General features: G+C 36.2%; 1 pseudogene; it reads left to right on the top strand.

Moving 5' to 3' along the window:
* The first annotated feature begins 799 nt into the window (after positions 1-799).
* On the top strand, positions 800-25,004 carry LOC139735515 (uncharacterized; annotated as a pseudogene).
* The last annotated feature ends 411 nt before the right edge of the window (positions 25,005-25,415 follow it).

The raw sequence follows: 25,415 nt of genomic DNA, 5'->3' as shown, positions 1-25,415 counted from the left end.
AAAAGTTTGCGAATATCATCCATGTGACTGTAGGCAGAGAAAAAAATTGTTCTCCCAGATGAGGCAAATTAAAAAGAAAAAAGAATGAGTCGTCAGCCGACATGCAGACAATCCTCTTCTTCGACTTTTGGTGGTCACATTTATCAAATAATATTGATCAATCATCTCAATATAATATCAGCAGCTACTGCGGAAGCACAACAAGGAGCATGAATGACGGCTAGCAGTCAAATGAGGAAAAGTCAAAGTCAGCGCCAAATGTATACCTTTCCATTTTCCTGGTATTGTCCGCAGTTTGTCCGCATGCCTAACTTGTGTTGTCCGGAAGGCATCCTGATTGTCCGCGTTCATTCCTGGTGTAATCCTAGATGTTTCCGCGCTGCCCGGCTACGATTAGCATATTCCGAGGTATTTCGCGCTCTTCTGGAGTGATTCCTACGAATGTCCGCAGTCAGTCCGCGGACAGTCCGCGGACAGTCCGCGGACAGTCCTAGGAATGTCCCAGGACAAGCCGATTCACAAAGTTATTCCGCGTATGTCGCGGACAGGATGCCGAAATAACAAAATTTGCTTCCGCAACCCTTCCGGGGCTTGTCCGCGCCCAAGTGGACGTCCGCCTTAAAGGAGCAAAACTTTCAATTATGTTTCTAGTAGTACATTTTTGTTGTCACTTTTTGCTCTCTATGTGTTCGGCTCCAGGGACGAAGCCTGCATGGGGAGGGAAGCCATGTAACGAAATTCGATTTAACCGTTCGATTACAATTTGTCATAATCGATTGTGCCGGGTAGTGGGGACATTATGCACATCGGTGAGTAGGGTGATGATTAGTTTTGGGTTGCGGTTATTGTTTTTAAGCTGTAGGGATAATGCTGGCATGTGATGAAGGGCATTATAAATAAGTTTTGAGAGGATTTTTTTTTCCTTTCTTTCTTTTTTTCTTGTTGGTAAGAATTTAAAATATGAATGGAGGGGTTTTTTAACGCAATGTAGTGCGGGGAGGAGGAGAGGCTGCTGGAGGGTACTGAGCTTCATTGGTGTCAGTGCGTGGATTGTAGGGTTATATTTCTTTTTATTGGGGATCCAGGTGGGGAATTGGTTAGATAGGGTAGGTTTTGCTGGGTAGGTATAAGGGTTAGGGACGAGTGCGTTTTTTTTTTTCTTTTTCTTCTTCGTTTGTGGGGTTTTTATCACTCTTTGGTTACCAGGGGGCATTTCGTGGTGGATGGTGAAATGCACATCAAATTTTTGTTACGGATTGCTGTCGTGGTCACTCCCGTCAGTAATCTGAGATTCACTTTTTTGTGTGTATATGGCGCATAATAGAGAGGGGAAAAGTAGTTATGTTTCTTTAAATGTCAAGGGATTAAGAGAAAAGGGTAAAAGGCAGAGAATTTTTGCTTGGTGTAAGGAGAAAGGGGCAGATTTTATATTTTTACAAGAAACATATAGTACAAGAGATGTAGAAGATAAATGGACATCGGAATGGAACGGTCAATGTGTTTATAGTCATGGAACCTCCCATAGTAAAGGAGTTTTGATTTTGGTTAATTCGTTAGTAAAATTGGAAATGAAAAAGGTGGTAAGTGATGTAGAAGGTAGATATATATTGATGTATTGTAATTTGAAAGGGTTAAGATTGATTTTATGTAATGTGTATTTTCCTGTTAGAGGAAAAGAAAAAGAGCAAATACAAATGATAAAGAAGTTAGAGGGACAATTGAGGGAAATGAATAGAGAGGGGGTATCTGTTATAATGGGAGGGGATTTTAATATGATCCGTAATGAAGAGTGTGATTATGTTGGTAGAAATAAGTCAATTTGTCAGAGTAGGTTTAATTTGGAAATGGATAATTTTATGGAAGTATGCAATTTAGTAGATATTTGGAGGAAGAGAAATCCAACAAAAAAGCAATTTACATATAGACAGAAAGTACCATTTATGCAAAGTCGATTGGATTATTGGTTAATTTCAGAAGATTTAGTAGACTTTGTGGTTAAATGTGAAATTATGTCTTCAATTGCTCCGGACCATTCCGCAATAGGGTTAGGGTTTTTGGATATCCGGGAAAATCAAATAAGAAATAGAAGTTCTTATTGGAAATTTAATAACAGTTTATTTAATGATATGGTTTATGTTCAGCAAATGAAGGAAGAAATTTTGAAATTAAAGAGAGATTTACAGGAAGAGATTCAGGATAAAAGAGTACTTTGGGATTTTTTGAAATGGAAAATTCGTCAGTTTACACAAACATACTCTAAGAAAATGTCTAAAAATAGAAAGGAAAGTAGAGAAAAATTGGAAAGAGAGGTAGCAGAGTTGGAGGATAGTTTGATATCTCAGCCAAATCAAGAAGTATGTAAGAGACTTGAAGAAAAAAAAAGGGAATTACAGGTTAGTTATGATTATGATAAGGAAGGAGTTAAGATTCGCTCCCGCGCCTCTTGGTATGAAGGAGGAGAAAGAGATGTGAGATATTTTACGCAATTAATGGAGTCAAATAGAAGAAAAACTAATATACAAAAATTGATTAATGAAAAGGGTGATATTATTTATGATGAAACTGGTATAATTAATGAAATTAAGGATGTTTATAGTAGATTGTATGCTAAATCAGATGTAGTTTTGAATTCAGATAATGTGTTTTTTTCTGAGGATTTGCCCAGGTTATCTGAGGAGTCCAAAGATTATTGTGAAGGGTTAATAGTAGAAAGGGAGTGTATACAGGTGTTGGAAAAAATGAAACTGAATAAATCACCAGGGAATGATGGGTTAACGGTTGAATTTTATAGAACATTTTGGCTGGTTATCGGACAATTAGTAGTAGAAGCTTTAAATGAAGCGTATCATAATGGGGAACTATCGGCTTCCCAAAGACAAGCAATGATTATTTTGATTGCAAAAGAAGGTAAAGATGTTTTGCAGATTAAGAATTATAGACCTATTTCTTTATTAAATGTGGATTATAAAATTCTTTCTAAAGTTTTAACAATGAGAATTACAGAGGTTTTAGGGGAAATTATAATGGAAGATCAATTGGGGTTTTTGAAAGGTAGATATATAGGTGAAGCAATACGTATTATTGATGACATGATTTTCCATACTTCCCACTTTAAGTTACCAGGTTATTTGGTTGCAATTGATTTCGAAAAAGCCTTTGATTCCGTTGCTCACAGTTTTTTACAACAGGCCCTGTTATATTTTGGTTTTGGACCTGTATTCCGAAAATGGATTTCTACTCTTTATAATAATGCTCTTAGCTGTGTTTTTAACGGGGGTAAATCGACAGGGTATTTTAAGATAGAAAAGGGGGTTCGACAAGGGGATCCACTGTCACCATATCTGTTTATTTTATGTATCGAAGTGTTAGCGCATTCGATAAGAAAAGACAAGGAGATTTCAGGGTTATGTTTTGGAGGGAATGAAGTCAGACAAGTGCTTTATGCGGATGATATTACATTTTTGGTACAAGATTTTGAGTCAATCAAGAGGATTGAATTTATTTTTGATTGTTTTCAACGGGTCTCTGGACTTAAACTTAATAAAGATAAGATAAAAGTGTTAGAATTGGGAAGTAGTAAAGATAGTACTTATGATTTTTCTTTTGGACAAAAAGTGACGGAGTTAAAGATTTTAGGGGTATATTTTGCTTTGGATCCAGAGGTGAAAGAAAAATTGAATTATAAAGAAATACTTAGTAAAATAAAGAAATTATTAATATGGTGGAAGCAACGAGATTTGACATTAGTTGGTAAAATTCAGTTATTGAAGACTTTTATTTATTCTAAATTGATATATGTGGGGTCTCTAACTCCTTTGCCAGAATGGGTATATAAAGAATTGGATTTGGTTGTTTGGGAATTTATTTGGCAAGGGAAACCAAAAATTAAAAAAACTGTGTTGGTATTAGATTATGAACACGGGGGAGTAAAATTTATGCATTTTTCATCATTGATAGACGCTCAAAGAGTAATGTGGGTTAAAAGGTTATTTTATGGTAAACAAGAAATGAAATGGAAACAATATTTTCAGTTTGTTACTAAACATATTGGAGGTAAATTTATATTTTGTTGTAACTATTTTATTTATCTTTTGAATTTGTCTATACCGGAATTTTACAGGGATCTGTTGAAAACGTGGGTGAAAACAAGGGATTTCAGGGGTAATTATAATCAAATAAGGAAGGAAGTTTTGTTTAATAATAAAATGATTCGCATTGAGGGAAAATGCAGTTTTGATGAAAAATTGTTTTTGAAAAAATGTTTTAGATTGGAACATATAATGGATAGGAATGGTAAATTATTTTCGGTTGAATATTTTTATAATAAAGGATTTAATTATTTGAATATATTGAGTATTCAAAAGATATATGAAGCGCTTCCAGTTGGTTGGAAAAGGAATATAGAGAACACAGAGGTAGAGAAGAATACAAATGTAGATGAAATGACTTTTATAAGAAATGGGAAGGAAATTCCTCTGGAAAAGATTACCTCTAAAGACATTTATGTTGAATTAGTGAAGAAAGTAAGTGATGATTCTTCGGTGATAGAAAAAATGAGAAATTTATATTTTTGTGATTTTTCTAATAGAGATATAAAATGTATATTTAGTAGGATAAGAAGTAGCACTTTGAGTTCTGTTTTGAGGGATTTTCAATATAGATTATTGCATGGAATAGTGTACACAAATTATCAATTATTTCAGTTTAAGTTCGTAAATGATAATTTATGTTCTTTTTGTCATAAAGAGGAAGAGACGTATAAACATATATTTTATACATGTGATTTTGCTAGGAAAGTTTGGGGGAAATGTAGTACTTTCTTTGAATATGTTGATTTGCAACAGTTGAGCTGGGAAGAGATCTTTTTTGGTATAGAGCTACCAGATAAAGGAAAAGCTCAGTTAGTTAACCATGTTATAATTTTGGTGAAGAAATTGCTTTTTTTAGGAAGGAAAAATAAGACACCCCCAACGGAATTTTTCATTAAAAGGTCTATAGAGCAGGATAGGTTAGAAGAAGAAAAATTAGCAGTTATACGTAATACGTTGCCAATACATTTACAAAAGTGGGAAAACTGGAAAAAGAATTGAGAATTTGCTTTGCGTTTATTTAACAGAGTATGGTCTGCCGTAATCCACCAGGAAATACCTTTTCCACGCACTCGTATTAAGTGTTATAATGTAAGTCAGGACATACAGGTTTCAGTTGCTTTTGAGGTTTTGTTGTGATGGGGGTTTTGGAAGGGGGAGGGGGGATGGGGTGGGGTAGTAAGAGGGAGAATGGACGGGGGTATTGAGTAGTGGGGGGGGGATGGCGAGGGGGGGGTTGTTTTGTTTTGTTTTTTTAACAAAAAACTTCAATCAATGGATATTGATATTTTAGGTTGGATTGTATGAAAGCTGAAAAGAAATTATTTTTGGGGTAAGTGATTCAGTTAATAGAATTTATTATGTAATGAAAGAAAAAAATTGTTAAGAGATTGAGGAATTGATAATGTAAAATTAGAAAAGAAGAGATGTTTATATATGGATTGTGTATATTGATTGTGAAAAAAATGTACCAGAGTGTATCAAAACATGCTAAATCAATGTTAAGTTTTGATATCAGTTTTGCATCCATTGATGAAAAGGACTATAAAATTGGTCCGGAGATTTCTGTATCAATTTATTTGTATATTATGTTTCCATTGATGAAGAATAAAATATTCTTTAAAACAAAAAAAAGAATAGAAATGGGCGCATTATCGGAATGTTGGACAAACATTTTAATGTGGTAGTGCATTATTATGAGTTTTAACATTTATTATTAAATATGTGGTTACTTGTTTGTCATGGGCAAGTTTGGGTTATTTTAATACCAACTCCGGTTTAGACCGATGATACATGCCGAATTATAGTAACTATGTACAAGAGATACTGTTAAAACGTATAATCATTGTACGAATTTTGTAACCACGCCAACATTGTAAATAATTCGAACTACTACTGCGGGTATTTTCCGCCTCGCTTACGGCCGTGCGGGATTGCCTCCTCATTCCGCGATAGGAGGAGAGGCACATAAAGTGGCCGTTGTGTGACATAGTCCGCAACAAGCAGCCCGTACATGATAAATTCAAATGTGTTGTTCATGTTCACTTCTATGTGTATTAAACTGTACATGTGTTCCTGATCTGATGACTCCACTGTGTCTTCTTGAGAGTTCTATCATCAAGCAGCGGTGTGCAGAGTGGTGGTACATGTTCCTGAGCTGGAGCACCGTTCCTGAGAAGACCAACTAGCAAGCCATTGGATTTCGGGTATATTGGTAATGTGACTTGTCGCATAGTCCGTGCCCAATCCAAGTTCCAGTCGTCGTCATTGGATTTCGGGTATAATGGTAATGTGACTTGTCGCATAGTCCGTGCCCAATCCAAGATCCAGTCGTCGCCTGAGGAAGTTGGTAACGGTGCGATACAGCACTTTTACCCCGTGCCATCAACGATACCTGTGCCACCATATGGTTGTGAAAGGTGTTCCACGTTAGCGTGACTGAGTTGGTAGCAAAAGTTGGTAGCAGAGTTGGTAACAAAACTTGGTAGCAGAACTTGGTAGCAAGAGTTGGTAGTAAAAGTTGGTAACAAAATAAGTGTTACCAATCTAACATCCTCTACAAGTGACGCTTGGGAGTGACATACTTTAAGTGATGCTGAACTTGGTATGTGTGCCGCTTGTGTTAGTGAGCTGCTTCTGACACAACATAATACATGGTAGTGTACAGACTAGTAGTTTTAATAATTTAAAGGGATCGTTGTAAACTGCAACAAAACGAACCCCGCCTACTCGGCCATCCTGACACGGCTCGCGGAGACATTTGTACAAACAGTCGAATACACTCTCTTACTTCACGACGAGAAGGCGAGTTCGTCACAATATATATATATATATATATATATATATATATATATATATATATATATATATATTACATACATACAATAGTAACTGGTTATTCATCGCACTGCATTTTAGTGGAATAGAAACACGCAGCTGAGTTGGCTGAGTCGGTACCGCGTCTGCCTCACGATCACGCAGCCCGGGTTCGAACCTGAGTCTGGACTGAGCAATGTTGTATGTAAGCATACCGCCCCCTCTAGCAAGAGGCATAACACTCTGTCCCTCGAATAGGACATAAAATGGAGGTCCCGTGTATGAGAGAGTAACAACTCATGCACGTAAAAGATCCTGCTTCATTCATTCATCGTAAAGAGCAGGGTGTTTAACCCGGTGAAGCGGTCCCACCTCACATCCAACTGGACCCCATGGAAGACCAGCTTAACGTAGCTGAATATGGGCTATCCAGCTATCTTCTCAGATGGAAAATGAAAATGAACAAACAAACAAGCAGGAGGTAGCTCACAAAGACAGTGGACTTTGGGCATGATGCCCACTGGCTGTTGACAAAGTAAAATCGGGGGAAAAATGAGAACTCTTGTTTAGATAGGGGTTTGCCTTTGTCACGTTCATACCGTCGCCAGTGGCCCTACATAATCATGGCCTGTACAGTTTAGCGAAGAGGCAATAATCTTTTGCAGAGATTGTCGGCGGAATCTCAGCTTATTCCATCGCTGCTGCTCATTTTACGGCTACAATGACAACTTCAACTACTAGAGGTGACTATAAAAAAAAAATATTTCTTTTGTGTCTTCTGTGCTTTCTTATATAGTTTTTGACATTTGTAGACATATCATGCTTCTAGTGTAGTATTTCTTTCCTTTTTTTTCTCTCCCAGCTTATGATGATTTTTCCTTGTCTGTTCCATATCCACATGTCATAACATTTTATCCCTTTTTCCAATTTCACTCAGAGGGAATTCCCGAAAGTGACGAACCCATCTTTTCCTTCGAAGTTCCATTGTGTGTAAAAGAAATATGCCACGAATATCGTGGTGTAGTTATGCCAAACATCTCGCCCCCTCGCGCCTTAAAGGCTTTGGAGAACTTCAAAGTGCGGCCAGATGATGTCTTTCTCGTCACCTATCCAAAGTCGGGTAAGCAAGTTTTGATAAATGTTTCTAAATCGTCCTGTCTTAATCGCGCCTTTGTGATTGCTTTAAGACGCGTTATGATATACGAAAATACTTAGTATATCGGCTTAGGAAAGAGAAGTAATTAGTAATTGTCATAGCGGCATCAGAGTTATACGACAATCTTCCTGTCCACGTGTGGCACAATATGGCGGCTCGGTATATACTTCATGAATGCATACGTAATTATATTCACATCAACACTTAACATAAACAATAAATAAATAAATAAATAAATATACATATATATATAGTGTGTGTGTGTGTGTGCGAAGAAGAGCTCTCGTGGACGCAGCTAATGAATGCTCTTCTCACACTGCACTGAATATAAATAATGAAGGAGCTACACTGGTGCTGTAAATGGTCGAGACCCCTTCTCTCTCTCTCTCTCTCTCTCTCTCTCTATATATATATATATATATATATATATATATATATATATGAAAACAAACAAAGGGAAAACTGACCAGAAACGAATGAGCATATTTGTTAGCTCAAAGTCCGGGCTCAAAGTTCTTTCATTTTGTGTTTTATGTAAACATTTCCCTTATATTCGACGCAAAACGTACTACATGTATAGGAGATGATAAAATCATTATATTTCCTCTGTATTCTATCATTATTAGATCAAAGCGAAAATCTAACCAAAGCTTTCATCTTTCTTTGCCCAATCAGGTACCACATGGATGCAGCACATAGTACTGCTAACTCATCATGAGGGGGATGTATCCAAATTGGACGAGGACCATATAATTCAGATGGTACCCTTTTTAGATATGGTCGATATCTTTAATTATACCGATGTGAGTACTTAATACCGGGAATTTATTTTTTTTCATATTTTTGTTTACAGAAAAGTTTGTAACGGTGCTCTCAAGAATAAATACTTTGATTTAAGACAAAATATTGAGAAATATATTGGAAAAACTGGAGACGAGGCATCCCAAAGACTGTTCACATGCAGTGTTCACAAATTGTCGGTGATGTGAAAACGCTCGAATTTAACAACGTGAATGGATGATTTCACACTGTGGTGTGGTTTTCACAGTGTGTTCACATGTTTTATTTCACACTGTCAATCGGTGATTTACAATGTGTTCATAGTGTTGAAACCCTCGAATGTAACATGATGGTGTGTTCACACTGCGTTACACATTGTGTTTCACATTGTGAAACACTGTGTTCTTTCCAGCAGAGATTCCATTGTCAAGGAGACAGGGAAATAAAGCAAAAAAAAAAAAAAGTAAACACTCTTTTTTGCCGTGAATGTTGAACGCAAACGAAAGTATTTGAATGGCAATAACAATATGTCGACTGAATTTAATGGTCATTATGATGGTAAGGATGGTAAATGCAGCTGTTGATAATCATGTAGTCAACCCGCACATTGCTCGCGCTGCTTCTTTGTAGGTCCATCCATTTTTCATTGAAAATGTCTTCCCCAGGAAATTTGCTTTCCTTGTTATGGCAAGTATAATAATATTGTCTTTGATGATACGTGTCAATCAATTTCACTGTATCGACATTTCATTTGCATTCCACGTTACATTTGTGTTCTGTTGATAAAATGAAATAGATTTAGATTTGAATTTGAATTAAGTTTAAATTGAACATCTATCATATGCTGGCACGATGGTTCAAGGGAAAATTGCTTGATAATTTGGGGAAAATTCTCCATAATTTCTAGCAAAGTTATTTATTTCCTTACCGAAAATGGCCTTCACAGATCTGTGTAAAGTAGAGTTAATTCTTGTCAATATTATCATGATGATACGTACATGTGTCAATTGAAACCGAACGAGATAGTGTTCAATGTATATGCGGGACATGCGCTCTTTCAATCATAACACCGTTTAATACCAGCGCAGCAAAGCTCCAACGATGGCAGACGTAGTGAGCGAGATGCCATCTCCACGTATCTTGAAGTCGCATTGCCGGTTGTCATGGCTACCCGAGGACATCCGAAAGGACGAACCCAAAGCCAAGGTCATCTACGTGGCGCGAAACCCCAAGGATACCGCCGTGTCTGTCTTTCACTATTGTCGTTTGGTACGCAGTCTTCCATCCTACGACTCTTGGGAGGTCTTTTTCGAAGAATTCATCGCTGAAAGAGGTTAGGATAAACGTGGGGAGAAAAATAGATTAGTCACAGTATCATCAGGCAGGTGTTACAGATGGATAATAAACTTCTGCTCTCCGTCAGTCGGTAAAAAAGCCTCGGCACACTGAGTACGGTGACGGCAACGGTCCGGTTTCTTTTTGCTATGGTGTGCCTATAAAGGAGCAATGTCTGGTTCTGTTGTCACAAATCAATTACTCGGTGCAAAATCACCCAAAACTTTATTCTTGTGTCAAAATCAAGAGCAACAACATCAACACTTGCAGATTTGCTTTGTACAAACAAAATTATTAGCGGGGAAGTGATGTTGTAACAGAACGAGACATGGTTCCTTTTGGCGCACCGCAGGGAAAAAACAACTGGACCGTTGCCGTTCTCGAGCTCGGTGTGCCGTGTCCTTGTTATGCTCGGCACCGCTGCTGAGAAGTTATACTAGTCCATGGGCCAAGACCCGAAAAATGGGTTGTTGGTACCATTTGAGGTGGCACAACCTTTTTGGTGTCATTTTGTTTGTCGGGCATAGATATGCTTATCAAGCTATGATAGCATTTCCAAATGAGTAGCTTAGTCATAATAAATGAATTTTTAACCAATTTGGTCTCGTATTTATACCCCTATACTTCTGAATCGAAACTAAACCGCTATACAAAGAAGAGCACTGCCTTCTGTATGTCCACAGGTGTTCTGTTGTAAACGCGGTGCGCTTAGTCTTTATTCAAGGCAGCGAAGGGAATATCCAAAGGGTTATGATGTCCACAGCTGTCACGCGGTGCGCTTAGTTCTTTATCTAGACCAATGTACCGTTATCATATCTAAAGTTTCTCATAAAAGGAATTATCTATACTGTTTTTATACTACCCTATTAACAAATACATCAGTTTTAAACAAAAATCACTCTGCTCATTTACAATATCATTCATTATAATGTATCGTAGTGTACCGGTACATTGTTTTTGCATTATCTTATATTGTTGGAGGGAAATAAAGCGACATTGGCGTGGTATCAGCGTTTTCACCGGAAAATGATAAATTATTGAAAAATACGGTAAAATTCACTAGGAATTGCTTTTGTTGTTGTTGTTGTTTTTAGATAAAAGGATATACACTGTATCATACGCTTTGGATATTCCCTTCGCCGTCTAGAATAAAGACTAAGCCCTGTGGACATCATAACCTTTGGATATTCCCTTCGCTGCCTTGAACAAAGACTAAGCGCACCGCGTTTACAACAGAACACCTGTGAACATACCATAGAGCTGCATTTTACAGCTCTAAGGAACATACAGAAGACAGTGCTCTTCTTTGTATGGCGGTTAGTTTCGATTCAGAAGTATAGGGATATAACAACGAGACCATATTGGTTAAAAATTCATTTACTATGACTAAGCTACTCATTTGGAAATGCTATCATAGCTTGATAAGCATATCTATGCCCGACAAACAAAATGACACCAAAAAGGTTTTGCCACCTCAGATGGTACCAATATCTGGCCTGGCCCATGGACTATACGCCCAAAAAAGCGGATCAGTGCTAATATCAGGACTACCGCACCCACAGCAGAAAATACTTCCCCTGCTGCAGTTCGCTCTCTCTTTCAATGTCCTAGCAGCAGTGAATATGCGTGCTTTAAATAGGAGCAGCGAATCCGAATGCACTGTTAAAAAAAAACAAAAGAAAACAAAAACAAAACCGCAAAAAAAAAAACATAAACGTTTCAGCAAAAAGTAGAAAAGCACGGAACACTCAGATCAAATATGGCAGAATAAAAGTTAGAAAACTAACATGCGCGAATGTGGGTATCAAGGAGTGATATTATCTCATTTGAGAGGACATAATTTTCGTTTTATGTCGATTCGCACATTACGGAAATGCTTATCGATATCATTGAATTCTTTCCTTCATTTTTGTAGATAAATTCTACTATCTCATTCATATTTTGTGTTGAAATATAGCTTGCAATTTTTGATGAAATGTGAAACAATTTCTTCTTAACCGAATTTCGTCTTGGAGCTAGAGCGGCGCCGAGCATGACTTCAAAGCGAAGAGGAGTGTTATATAGACATTCATTGTCATGATTGTAATGGTTTAGAATCCAAACATGTATTTGCACGGACTACGAAGAATTGTCACTTCATCTATAGCACCACCCTATCATCATAATGCTGTTTGAATATCAGTGACTGAGAAAACTTCAGTGATTATTTGACTTTTTCAGGCAAATTGTCTCATTATCAGTGAAGAGCTCCTTTAATCTGAAACATGCGTTAAGCCATAAAGCCACGAACTTGTACGTCATGTTCCTATTTCTCCATTTATAACGTTGATTTTCTTTTTTTGAGAGTGGCCAGGGCTGCCTCCACAGCTGCATACTTAGCTTGCAAGTAAGTCCAGATGAAGAATAAACCTTTTGTCCTATGATATTATTACATTATTAGGCAGTCATAAATGTTCATTTAACGTTCATGCATGCATCAATGCTGTGATATGACACAATTATTTTGAACAAATAGCTTCACATGTATATGTTCATATATTGTTGTATTACATTGTATATTTCATTTTCCTTCAACTTGTATCAACAAAAGAAAATGTGATATTGAAATAAAGTTGGATTTGAATTTGATTTGAAAAAAAAAAGAGTAATGACAGACAAACTGTCGAAAAAAAAAATTGTCAGAAATTCAAATAAGGAATGATAGAAACTCCTCGTGAGTTGTACAATTTAAAACCCATTAATTTTGCTGTTGGTTTTATTTTTCTAAGCTCCCCAAGGTTCATGGTTTGATAACGTGCTCCCATGGTGGGAGAGACGCAACCACCCCAACGTGCTCTTCCTCAAGTACGAAGACATGAAGAAGGTATTCGTTTTTAAAGACTTCAAATTTGTAGTTTTCCTTTCCAAGGGAAGCAGGCAGCCTACAACTACAGGCTTCATATGTAGATAAGCACGTCAAACACCCAACTACGCAACTCCCTCCCCGCCAAAAGACACAAACGTTAAAACTGTCATACAGGTCATATACGTGTGTGGAGCAGAATGACATTAAAACCTAGAGCAAGTTGCAGAAAAGATATTTCAATAACTCAATATGGCATAACACAAACAAGCATTTAATGCCCTGAAAAGAGCATCAAAATGAATAAAGCTTGCACTTCACTGTACTGCTCTTCGCTACTGGAATTGGATCTCCCAAGCACTGTTATACTCGTTGAAAAAATTCAAAATACGCAAAAGTGTCTGTACAAATAAACTAGGTGTAACTAAAGTCTTCGTGTTTTTTTTTTTCTCTCTCTACTGCTCTACGACGTTGTTAGGTGTCGACGATACCAAATACGGAATAAGCACGCACAGACTATACTGTTTTCTAATAATCCTATTGTCTATTCTAGGACCTCCGTGGAACAGTTGAACAAGTGGCGCGCTTCATTGGCAAATCCCTCTCTGATGACGTCATCGATCGCATTGTGGAGACTTCCACTTTTGGCGCCATGAAGAAAAGCAAAAGTGCGAACCCAGACTTTTTCCAGCCCAAAGTGGGTCGTGCTCAGAAGGAGCAGAAGGAGCAGGAAAAGAAGAGTTCGTCGTCCTTCATGCGGAAAGGTATTAATGGAATATTTTGTGTCATTACTACCATCCATGTGAATTCAATGTTCTGGAGACAGAATATAACGTCACAAATGGCAATTCACGAAAGCGTTACTTGTTTTAAATCCTTGTATGTGTATGTAGTTATGTGTGTGTGTGTTTGTGTGTATTCGTGTGTGTGTGGGCACGCGCAGAAGTATATCAAAACGGTAATGAAGAAAGATTACCATGAAAATGGACATAGCCTTCAACAATTATACGACTTTCTTATCTTGTTTGGTGACGTATACGTACACTGCAAAAACGTCGATGTTAGATTTAATATCACGGGTGTTAAATCTAACACCGATCAAGTGTCAATAGAGGACCACACTCACAGGTGTAGAAAGTATGTTGTGATGGTGTTGAAAAGTGTTCACCTGGTACTTTATGGTGTTACTTTGACACTGCGCTGGTGTTAATTCAACAATGACACCATGGTGTTGATTTGATATTGTTGGTGTTGATGTCAATGGTATAACACCCGCCCAGATCAATAGGAGACCACACCAACTGGTGTTACTGTGGTGTTAATGTGTTCACACCATTTTTTTTCATAAATCAAGTACACGTACTCTATTGGAAAATTCTTGATCGTCCTGTTGAAATTGAATATCAACAAGAAAAAGAATAACTAAGAAACTGTTCAGAAAACAACTTCATATTTTGAAGTGACACCCGGAGGTGTTGATCTAACACCATAAATGAGCACCGAAAATTTAACACCAGCTCGATGTTTTATATTTACCACAGGACTTTTTTCAGTGTATGTTGCCACAACGAATCGGACTAGCAAAGCAAAGCGACCATTATCATAGTATTACGTTTTTCTGGCTTCGCCACTACAATCTTAATAAAGCAGGTCTTCGGAGAGAAGAACGTTGTTGACGTAAGAAGGTGACATTTTCACGTTGATATTGATGTTAAGTGTTGCGTCATGATATTCAAGAGTTTACATAATGCAACTTCACAAAACTGTTCTCGCATTAACGCAGGGAGTTGATAAGGCTTCTGTCTCTCAGTCAAGATATCGCTTTATCAAAAATATCTGCTGTCATTGTCTGATCATTGATAACTCCTTATAATACTTTTTGTTTTGTTTTGACAGGCGTTGTGGGCGATTGGAAAAATTACTTCACGGAAGACCAGAGCCGACGGTTTGACGAACTCTACGCCGAGAAAATGACGGGCTCTGGGCTTGAATTTCAATTCGAATGAAATTCTATGCGACAGATAACATTGATTATCAATTTTTGATACATATGTATTTTATTTCACCGTTTAGTGTTCATGTTCATTCCTATATGGGCAACGCGTATACTTTTAAGTAATCATAATACCCGGTTTGATAAGTGTCATTTGTTTTAGTCCTGGACAAAGTCATTGGGAATTTCGCAATTTTGTAGAAGAGTAATTATGGTTCATTTTAGGTGATATCATGCACAATCATCTCTTTGATTTCTCCGGGTGAAGATCTTGTAAAGTTCATGTGCAAAAAAAAAAAAAAAAAAATCCTCATTGTGTAGATTCAAATATTGTGAAGGAATTTTCATTGTATTTAGTGTAGATATAAGAGTGCTTCCTGAAATTATTCTTCTTTCATAATGCACTTAGTTATTATTTGGATTCACATCGAGGTTTAAAGAAAGTTACGGAGGAATAGATTTTCCAGCACTTTTAAAAGAATGAGTTATTTCTTCCATGTGTATGCATCTATGTGGCAAGGCTTTTAGAGAAATTTGACGAGCCTTAGCATCTTTGAAAGGATATCGACTATATAGTTCGTAAACTTCTTGGTGAACTCTGTCTTCCCGGGAATGTAGTCGAATCTTTAGGATGCCCGTAACAAATACATTGCAAATGAATTGTTTCAATTTCACTTTCAATTTCAATTCTATATTCGTATTTCTCGATGAAAAATACATGAAACATAACAAATTGTGATAATACATAATGCCCAGCTTGGATATGCGAGAAAAAAAAATACAAGCGTATTATACATTGCGGTCGATGTGTCAGTTTCAATCAAAGTAATAGAATGATAAAGAGGAATGCAATGGAACCTAGTTTAAAGCAAGCTTGTTAACTATCATGGAGGTCCCAACAAGAACCCAAAGATTCAATGACTATATCTGAGTGTCTGTATGTCATGACATAATCGCCTCTTTTTATCTTTGTGTATCAATCCGAAAGTGGAAAAACATGGTATTTCTACTGTTCATTAACTCGAAAATGAAATAAAGTTCCGAAATCCGAACACACACACACACACACACACACACACACAAACAAAATGATGCCTACTAATGAACATTCGGAATACTAGTAACCTTAATTTGTTTCGGATTAATGAACCTTTGGAGAAACTAACTGTGACCCAATGTTTTAGTATTTTCAGCTATAAGCTATTTCTAATCAAACTGCGGAAATGTGCAGGTTGCGTGGTTTGAAACAAATTTAAATTTGATTATATCATACTACTTGATGTTTGTATGTGTGTTTCTCAAGCGATAAATTCATCGATTTCAGAATAAGTTCAACAAAAAGTGTTGTTTACGATTGAATGAAAGCAAAAGGAAATTACATCACCACGATTATAGACTCTTGTAACTAGTGACTTGTATGAATTACACGTGAATTTGTAATACATGCTCATAAAAGAGCTCCCTAAAATGGTATGCGGTAAGCATTGCACTTTCTTCATATCATGTTGATTTCAACTCTTAAAGAGTAAAGTAAATAAACTTCCTTTCAAGCTCATTCCATTGTGTTCTGGTGGTCGCTGCTGATAGTCTGTTTCGTAAAGCAAAGCCTTGATTCTCAGTCGAAGCTTCAAGAATCCCAATTATAGTGTGCCTGGCTTATAAGAGAAACTTAATTCTTTGCACGCAAGTGCTTTTTGATTGCTTAGCGTTGTTTAGGAAAAAAACAAGTTCAACTGAAATTCACAAATTCTTACCAATGTAAATTTCGCGTGTTTCCTGTTCTTTTTCCTTCCTTTCAATTCACATTGTGTTGTTATCAATCTCAGGCGTAGGGCCCCGTTGCTAGAAACTTTGAGTTTAAATGCAACTCCAAAAATCAAACGCAAGTCCTCCAAATCTCATGCAACTTTGCGTTTAAACGCAAGTCCTTTTTTTTTTCTCAGAGTCAGATAACCAGTTTTGGTAAACATGTATACACGTTTAATAACGAGTCGTTTTGATTGCTTTTGTCACTGAACAGAACATACATATCATATATATATATATATATATATATATATATATATAGAGAGAGAGAGAGAGAGAGATACATAAATTGAATGACTTGTTACCCAATATGCGTGGTTCAATCAATGGTCAATTCACTGAGGAAACGGAGGTGGTTACTTAGGGCACTGCATTTGGTGGAATAGAAATACGCTGGCGCATGAGGTGAGGTATTTCACAAGGACAGTGGACTTTGGACATTTTACCCACTGGCTGTTGACAAAGGAAAATCGTAAAAAATTGAGAACTTTTGCTTAGATAGGGATTTGCCTTTGTCATGTTCATATTGTTGCCAGTGGCTCTACATAATTATGACCTGTACAGTTTTGCGAAGAGGCAGAGATAGTCTGTTGCAGAGATAGTTGGCGGAATCTCAGCTTATTCCATCGCTGCTGCTCATTATACAGCTACAATGACAACTTCAATTACCAGAGGTGACTATAAAATATTTTTTTGTGTCTTCTGTATAGTTTTTTTGAAATTTTTAGACATATTATGCTTATAGTGTCATTTTCTTTCTTTCTTTTTCTTTCGCAGCTTATGATGATTTTTCCTTGTCTTTTTCCATACCTACATGTCATAACATTTTACTCCTTCCAATTTTACTCAGAGGGAACTCTGGAAAGTGAACAACCCATCTTTTCCTTTGAAGTGCCTCTTTCGGTAAAAGAAAAATGCCATGAATATCGCGGTGTGGTTATGCCGAACGTCATGCCCCTTCGGGCCTTAAAGGCCCTGGAAAACTTCGAAGTTCGGCCAGATGATATCTTTGCAGTCACTTATCTAAAGTCGGGTAAGTTTGATAAATGTTCTTGTCGCCCTGTCCTTATCATGCATTTGAAATTGTTTTAAATTTTTTTTTTACGATATACAAATACAAAGTGCATATCGGTTTCGGAAAAATAAGCAATACGTAATTGTTCATTGCATAAAAATTATAATTGTATATACGAATTCGTTTTCTTTTCCCCGTATGGCGCAGTATCCCGGCTCGATGCCTTTTGTAGACTAAATTACTTGTCACACCTTCTGGTCGAAGGGTCGAGGGGTCGGTCTCTTAGCAAACATCATTGTTCAGCATAACTTAGGAGAATACGAACTCACTTCACCTTATATATATATATATATATATATATATATATATAGTGTGTGTGTGTGTGTGTGTGTGTGTGTATTTATATTATTATGCTGGCTCAAAGCTCTTTCATTTTGTGTTTCATTTTATGATTTTCTGTACATCGTTCGAGGCAAAAACGTACCAGGAGATGATAATATCATTTTTCCTCAGCCCATGCCCCCTGTATTATATTATCGAAAAAAACATTATTATCATAATATCGATTTGTTCAACCAGGTACCACGTGGATGCAGCACATAGTGTTGCTTGCTTATTACGAAGGGGACGTGTTCATATAGGACGGGGGCCATATATTTAAGAAGCTGCCTTTTTTAGATGTCATCGATATGTATAGACATACTGATGTGAGTACTGAATGTGGTGAATCTGACTTCTTTCTGCAATGTATTTCTGTTTTGCCGTATTTATGAAAAAAAAAAATATCACAGTGCTGTACACAATGGGATTTCTTATCTTTTTTTTTGAAAGAATATAATGCATATTAAAGAAAATATATAGTAGGCTTGCCAAGGGCGAAAAAAGGGGTGATTGCTCATTTTATAGTACAAATATCCTATTTGGCACACATGTTCCTCGGTGCAATTTGACTTTTTCCATCTAAAGAGACAATCTGTATCTATGCAAATAAGCCTTCATTTGCATAATTTATGCAAAAATACATATACAAATATTGTTTAAAAATATATGTGCATCCAGCAGAAATACCCAATTTAGTAAAAGTATTCTTTAGAGTATGTGGAAACAATTCCGGCAAAAATTGATTTCATACCTATGTAAATAAACATAAAATTTGCATAATTATGCGAGTAATTCAAATTGATTTGTAAACAATGAAATCCCCCTTAAATCTCTTCCTAGATAGATATAACCCTTTAGAAACACTCTATGAAACAAAATGAGAAAAGAATTTGAATTATTGAACCATCATTACCAGCTAATTTACATGATTACTAAAGAAAGTAAAGTAAAAACATTTTTAAAGTTTTTCTTACAGTATAAGAACTGCATTTTATGATAAAAACTACCAAAGTATTATGCATATCCTTTAGTCAAAAGGAAATGGTTTGAAATATCAAAACATTATTTCTCGTTTGTAGTATCAAAACACTATTTCTCTATGCAAATACCACCTAATTAGCATATTGTGCATATTAATACCTGAATGTACCAGAAGTCAATGGTCAAGGTCGACTTGTTTCAGTTTACGCGATACCTCAAGACTGGATTAAGCAAATTTCACCAAACTTGGTCCAAGGATGACGTATGATGGAGCAATTAATTAAGCAGTTTTTAAGTTAAACCGGCAAGAGGTCAAAGGTCAAAAAATTCAAGGTCAATTTTAAAATTTCATTATTTCCCCCATATCTATGCAATGCCTGATGGTATTTTCTTGAAACTCAGTGACTGCATACAGGTACTATATATATATATATACATATATATATATATACCAAAATAAGATTCTTCACAAAGTTTCAGGTCAAGAGGTCAAAGGTCAAAGGTCAGGTGAAAATGTTAAGATTTCCTTTTTGTCTCTGTATCTCACAAATGGTTCAAGATTTTTTTTTTACAGGGTAAAACAATAAATACAAATTACATAGATAACTGTATACAACAAACAAACAAGAATAAAGATAAAAATACTCAATATAAAAAGTACAAGTATTCCTATTCACTTCAAAAGCATGGAAAATGTGCCTAGATGAATTGAATTTTCTGCCAGAGTATGCTAACAATCATTCGTGATATGAATATTAATCAATGCATGTATAATAACAACAAAAAATATGTATATGTCTTCATGGAACTTGGTCCTGGCAGGGATTTTCTAGGGAATTTAGGGGTCATTTGTCAAAGGTCAAGGGTCAAAGATCAAGGTCAATTGAGCCCTCAAAATTTCACTATTTCCCTCATATTTTTGCAATGCTTGTAGGATTTTTCTTTAGAACTTAGCATATACATGTACATTGTATTACCTAATGGAGATTCTCTGGGAAATTTCCTGCCAAAAGGTCAAAGCTCTGATGAAAGTGCTATATTTCACTTTTTCTTCCATATCTTGAATGTGAATCAAGGTATCATAAAACTAAGTACATATTTGTGCATGTTCTTTCCTGACAGTGATACCCTTGTTGATTATCGAAAAATGTTAAGCCCTCCCCTCTCAAGTGTTTTTATTTCCTCTTGATAATCAGGAAAGGACATGGGAATTCAGTGACATGGTATAGTCATCACCGTCATTGCATCTATTGTATGGGTCGCATGAAAGTTAATTTTGATGTACACATGTATAACCTCCGACATTCTTACCTTTTACATTTCTACCTGTGTATCTTTTTTATCTTAACCTCTGACATCTTTACACAAAACCAGTTAACATAATTATGTTTTTTGGAAAAAGCTTCAAGATCATGTAGGTCATCATCTATACAGGTATTAGCTGGTATGTGGCGGAATACAACATTCTTTGGACCGCCAGGGATTTACATTATCCCAAAGGAAAACAATCACAACCAGGGAGAATATGACATTTACGATCCTCATAAACAGTAGCATGTGACGATCTGTTGACAAATCACACATCCTAGTAATTGTAAACGCCATGTGATATACTCTCTTATGGCTATGAACATATTATTTCTGCTTTGATTTATTGTTGAAATTGACTGATTTTAAGTCAGAGAGTAAGATTAATGTTCAATGACAATTTTTGCATAAATTATTGCCTTATCAAAATGTTATTGTGTATGAATATCCCAGCATAGTTTCCATGCCATAGCAGCTAATAGTATACTGAGGGAACGTGTTTTTTTTTTCAGAAACAGACTTTGCTTCTAACTCAAGCTTGTAAGTTCTTAATGTGTGCAGATACCCTTAATCCACATAATCCATATAATTTACACAAGTTTATAATCAGTTTGATATAAAAAGCCCCTTATTCGCTTCGCTTGGGTGCCTACAAAACACAATGAAAATCAGAATTCACACTTTCACTATTGTAGTGTTTTTTTGTAATGATTTCTAACCATGACCCCAGTTGTGTACTGTTTGCAAGGGAAAAACAATCCTTTTGTAAGCAATATTGTTCCGATTTGCATCTGTTCCTATGTAGGCCTTACTTTCATATTTGCATGATCATATTTAAAGAGTGTCACTATCGATTGCTATTTTTCCCACGCTGCAAAGCATTTATGCAATGAGGGAAAATTGATAGTAAAAAATCATTTCAAATATCAATATGTTTCGAAATTTCACGTCTTGTGTACTTATTAACATAATTCATGCATACAATACCTAAGTTGATTAAATAACATGGAAACAACTTAAGCAACTGAAAAGTGTTGTTGTGAGAATATTGTCTTATTCCATTAGCTTTTTGGATATTAAGTTCAAAGCGATTGAAGACATTGTCACATAATTGCTTTTTGTTTGTTCTGATTATCTATGTGTAGATTTTGATATGCATAATTTATTATGCAAATAACAGGTTGTTTGCATAGAAACAGTTCGTCTCTTTAAATGAATCATTTGGTTTTGACCCAAGGAACATCCATCCCAGGTTCAAACTTTGTACTACAAGATCCAGTGCTTAATAGATTAGAAATTCTTTCAAAAATGCAGATTTTTGCACAATAACTTGCATAATTATGCAAATTTTATGTTTATTTACATAGGTATGAAATCAATTTTTGCAGGAATGTTTCCACTTACTCTATAAAATACTTCTACCAAATTAGATACTTCTGCTGGATGCACATATATTTTTAAATAATTTTTATATATATTTCTGCATAAATTATGCAAATTAAGGCTTATTTGCATAGATACAGATTGTCTCTTTAGATAAAAATTTTTCATTTGCCCTAGGGAACATCTGTACCAAGTAGGACATTTGTACTAAAAATGCAGCGTTTACCCCCTTAGCAAGTCTACTAATAGACGAGTCATATAACGGGAATTCCATTGTCAATGATGTCAAAGAAACAGGGGTATGTTGTCTGCAGCTGAAAGTATGAATGACAACAGCTGCTGTACAGGAGTTGTGGTGATGTTGATGTATGTAGCGATTCCTTTGTAGTCAAACGACAGCAAACAGCTCATTAAAAGCATTGCTTCATGGTACGTCCTCCATTTTTCACAGAACTCGTTTTAAACATACCCTATTTATTATGGCATGCATACTGGTCTTTGAAGAATAATATAAAATTATACCCCTTAATGACACTGTGTCATCATCTTATTTGCATACGTTGTTATAACTTTATGTTCTGTTGAAAAATGAAATAAAGTATTATATATATATATATATATATATATATGCATAACTTGAATTCAATTTCAATTGAACCCTTATCATCTCATTTCATAGTGGTTGAAAGGTAACTGTTTAAGTGTGAAAAGAATACCAGGTGTTTAGACAATTGGGGGAAAGTCGCCATGCTTTTTGCTGAGTTACATGTACTATTTCCCTGTCGAAGATGGCCTTCCCCACCTCCTAGTAAAGTGGACTTACGTATTGCCAATCATATGTCGATCGGAACCTAAGGAGTTGACGTGCAATGTATACCGACATGCACTCTTGAAAACATGTTTAAACGCCTTTTAATACCAGCTCAGTAAAGCTCCACCGATGGCGGACGTAGCAAGCGAGATGCCGTCTCCACGTATCTTGAAGTCGCATTGCCGGTTGTCATGGCTACCCGAAGAAATCCGAACAGACGATCCCAAAGCCAAGGTCATCTACGTGGCGCGAAACCCCAAGGACACCGCTGTATCTTTCTTTCACTTTTGTCAATGGAGAGACCAGTTTCCATCCTACGACTCTTGGGATATCCTTTTCGAAGAATTCATTGCTGACAGAGGTTAGAAACGATGAAAGAAAATGATTTTGTCTGTATAAACATACAAATAGAATCATTTAGTGATGTCTGAATATCAGAAATGAAGGAAACTGCAATGATTGTTTCACTTTTCAGGCAAATTTTCTGATATCGTACGATTTTTTTTATTGTTGTTTAAACTGAAACCTGCGGTGTACCATGTATATATAGTAGTGAGCTTTTACGTCATGTTTCTATTATTCCGTTTGCAACATTGATTATGCAAAGAAATTCTTATCATAAATATGTGTGCCTTTTGACTGAATTACAATGTTTATGTTTCCGGACGATACTAAAAACAACTGCTATATAACTGATACTTTTGGACAATCATAAATGTTTATCTCACATTCATGCATACACAAATGCTATATTGTGTAAGCATTTTCTTTGTACATTACTTATTATAAAGTACATTGTTCTGTAAGGGTGAAAAGCATGAAATTCCCCGTAAAGGATAATGACAGGCAACTCGTAAAAAATAAATAAATAAATTAGATAAGGAGTGATAGTCACACAAAAACTTGATTTGAGCCGTATAAATTATTTCAACAGACTATAACTTTTTTAAACTTATTCTTAAAATCAAGCTATCCAAGGGTCGTGGTTTGAGAACGTGCTCCCTTGGTGGGAGAGACGCAACCGTCCCAACGTGCTCTTCCTGAAGTTCGAGGACATGAAGAAGGTATGTCGTCTTTAATTTAAAAAAGTATATATACTTTTAATCCGTAGCTCTCCTTTCCAAGCGAAGAAGGCAGCCACCCGAACGATTACGAGCAGAACATGTAGATGTGCAAGTCAAAAAAACTTAACGCTAGTAATCTAATGTCTGGCCAGATGAGCAGATCTGTCACAACTATTTGAGCAGAGATTTTATCTTATTAACACTTTTACAGTTTCAGACCATATACATATTAACATTCAATAATCATTCAGCCATCATTCATCTTCACAACATTTATGTGTACATTAATGTGTGCTAAGAGTTCTACTGTGTGTTCTATAGGACCTCCGCGGAACAGTTGAACGAGTGGCCCACTTCATAGGCAAATCCCTCTCTGATGACGTCATCGATCGCATTGTGAAGGCCTCCAGTTTTGAGGCGATGAAGCAAAACAAAAGTGTGAACCCGGATTTCTTAAAGCCCGAAGTTGGCCCGGGTCAGAAACGGCAGGAAAGCAAGAGTTCGTCCTCATTTATGCGGAAAGGTATTAATGGAACATTTTGTGTCACTACTACCATCCATGCGAATTCAGTATTCTGGAGGCAGAATACTTATTTTAAAGCATTGTTTAGTGTGTGTGTGTGTGTGTGTGTGTGTGCGAGCGCGGGCGCGTAAAAGTATGTTAAAGATGTTAAAGAATCAATGGAAGCATGAAAATGGATGCAACCTGCAGCGATGACTTGCTTTCGTTCTTTCGTGACGATCGTATAAGGTATCCTATCAAAATTATTCAGGCTAGCGATGCAAAGTGGCCATTGTTATAAATAATACTTTTTTTTTTTGCTTCCCCACTACAAATTTAATAAAGCAGTTTTCTTCAGAAAAGGGTGCTCTTGTCATTTAAAAAAAAACGTTGATCCATTAAAATCAATGGTATAAAAAGGGATTGTACGCGTAAAACGTGAAATTCATAAGAGATGACATAATGCACCTGTCGAAGAATTGTTGCTGCGTTAACAAAGGAAAGTGATAAAGTACTGTTTCTCATTCAATAAATGCATGTATCATTATTTATTTAATTCCTTATTTTTTATTCCTGACTTATGATTCATGTGGTAACATTTTCGTTTTTCCTTGTTTTTGTTTGTTTATCAGGTGCTGTAGGCGACTGGAAAAATTACTTCACGGAAGACCAAAACCGAAGGTTTGACGAACTCTACGCCGAAAAAATGGCGGGCTCTGGACTTGAATTCCAATTTGAATAAACGACCAGGAGGCAAATAGCATATTGCAGATACGATATGATTTATACGTATAGGCTTATATGTGTATGTAAATTGACTCCTTTGGGTTTATGCTCGTGCCTAATTCCGCAGAGTGAAAACTTTTAAATATAATATACGCCATTGGATGAGGTTTGTTACATTCTGTTTAGTCATTCTGTTCATTCATTTAGTTATTCTGCAAACTCAATGGGAATTTTGGAATTTCTGTCAGCGTGATTATTATTCATTTTAGGCGACTGGTGTTTAACCTTCGCCACGTGATTCTACGGTATTCAATGTGTAATCTTAATGTGCAATGAACAATTTGTCATTGTCATAATATAAACCCTTAAACAGACATGTGCGTCCTTTTGCATAATGAAAATTGTAAATATATTATGTATTGCATTA

Source organism: Diadema antillarum, unplaced genomic scaffold, assembly GCF_040938485.1.
Source record: "Diadema antillarum isolate AM-2024a unplaced genomic scaffold, OU_Dant_1.0 scf00000003, whole genome shotgun sequence".
NCBI classification, from domain to species: domain Eukaryota; kingdom Metazoa; phylum Echinodermata; class Echinoidea; order Diadematoida; family Diadematidae; genus Diadema; species Diadema antillarum.
The sequence above is the reverse complement of the archived record's forward strand: the minus strand, read 5'-3'. Positions and strand labels throughout refer to the sequence as shown.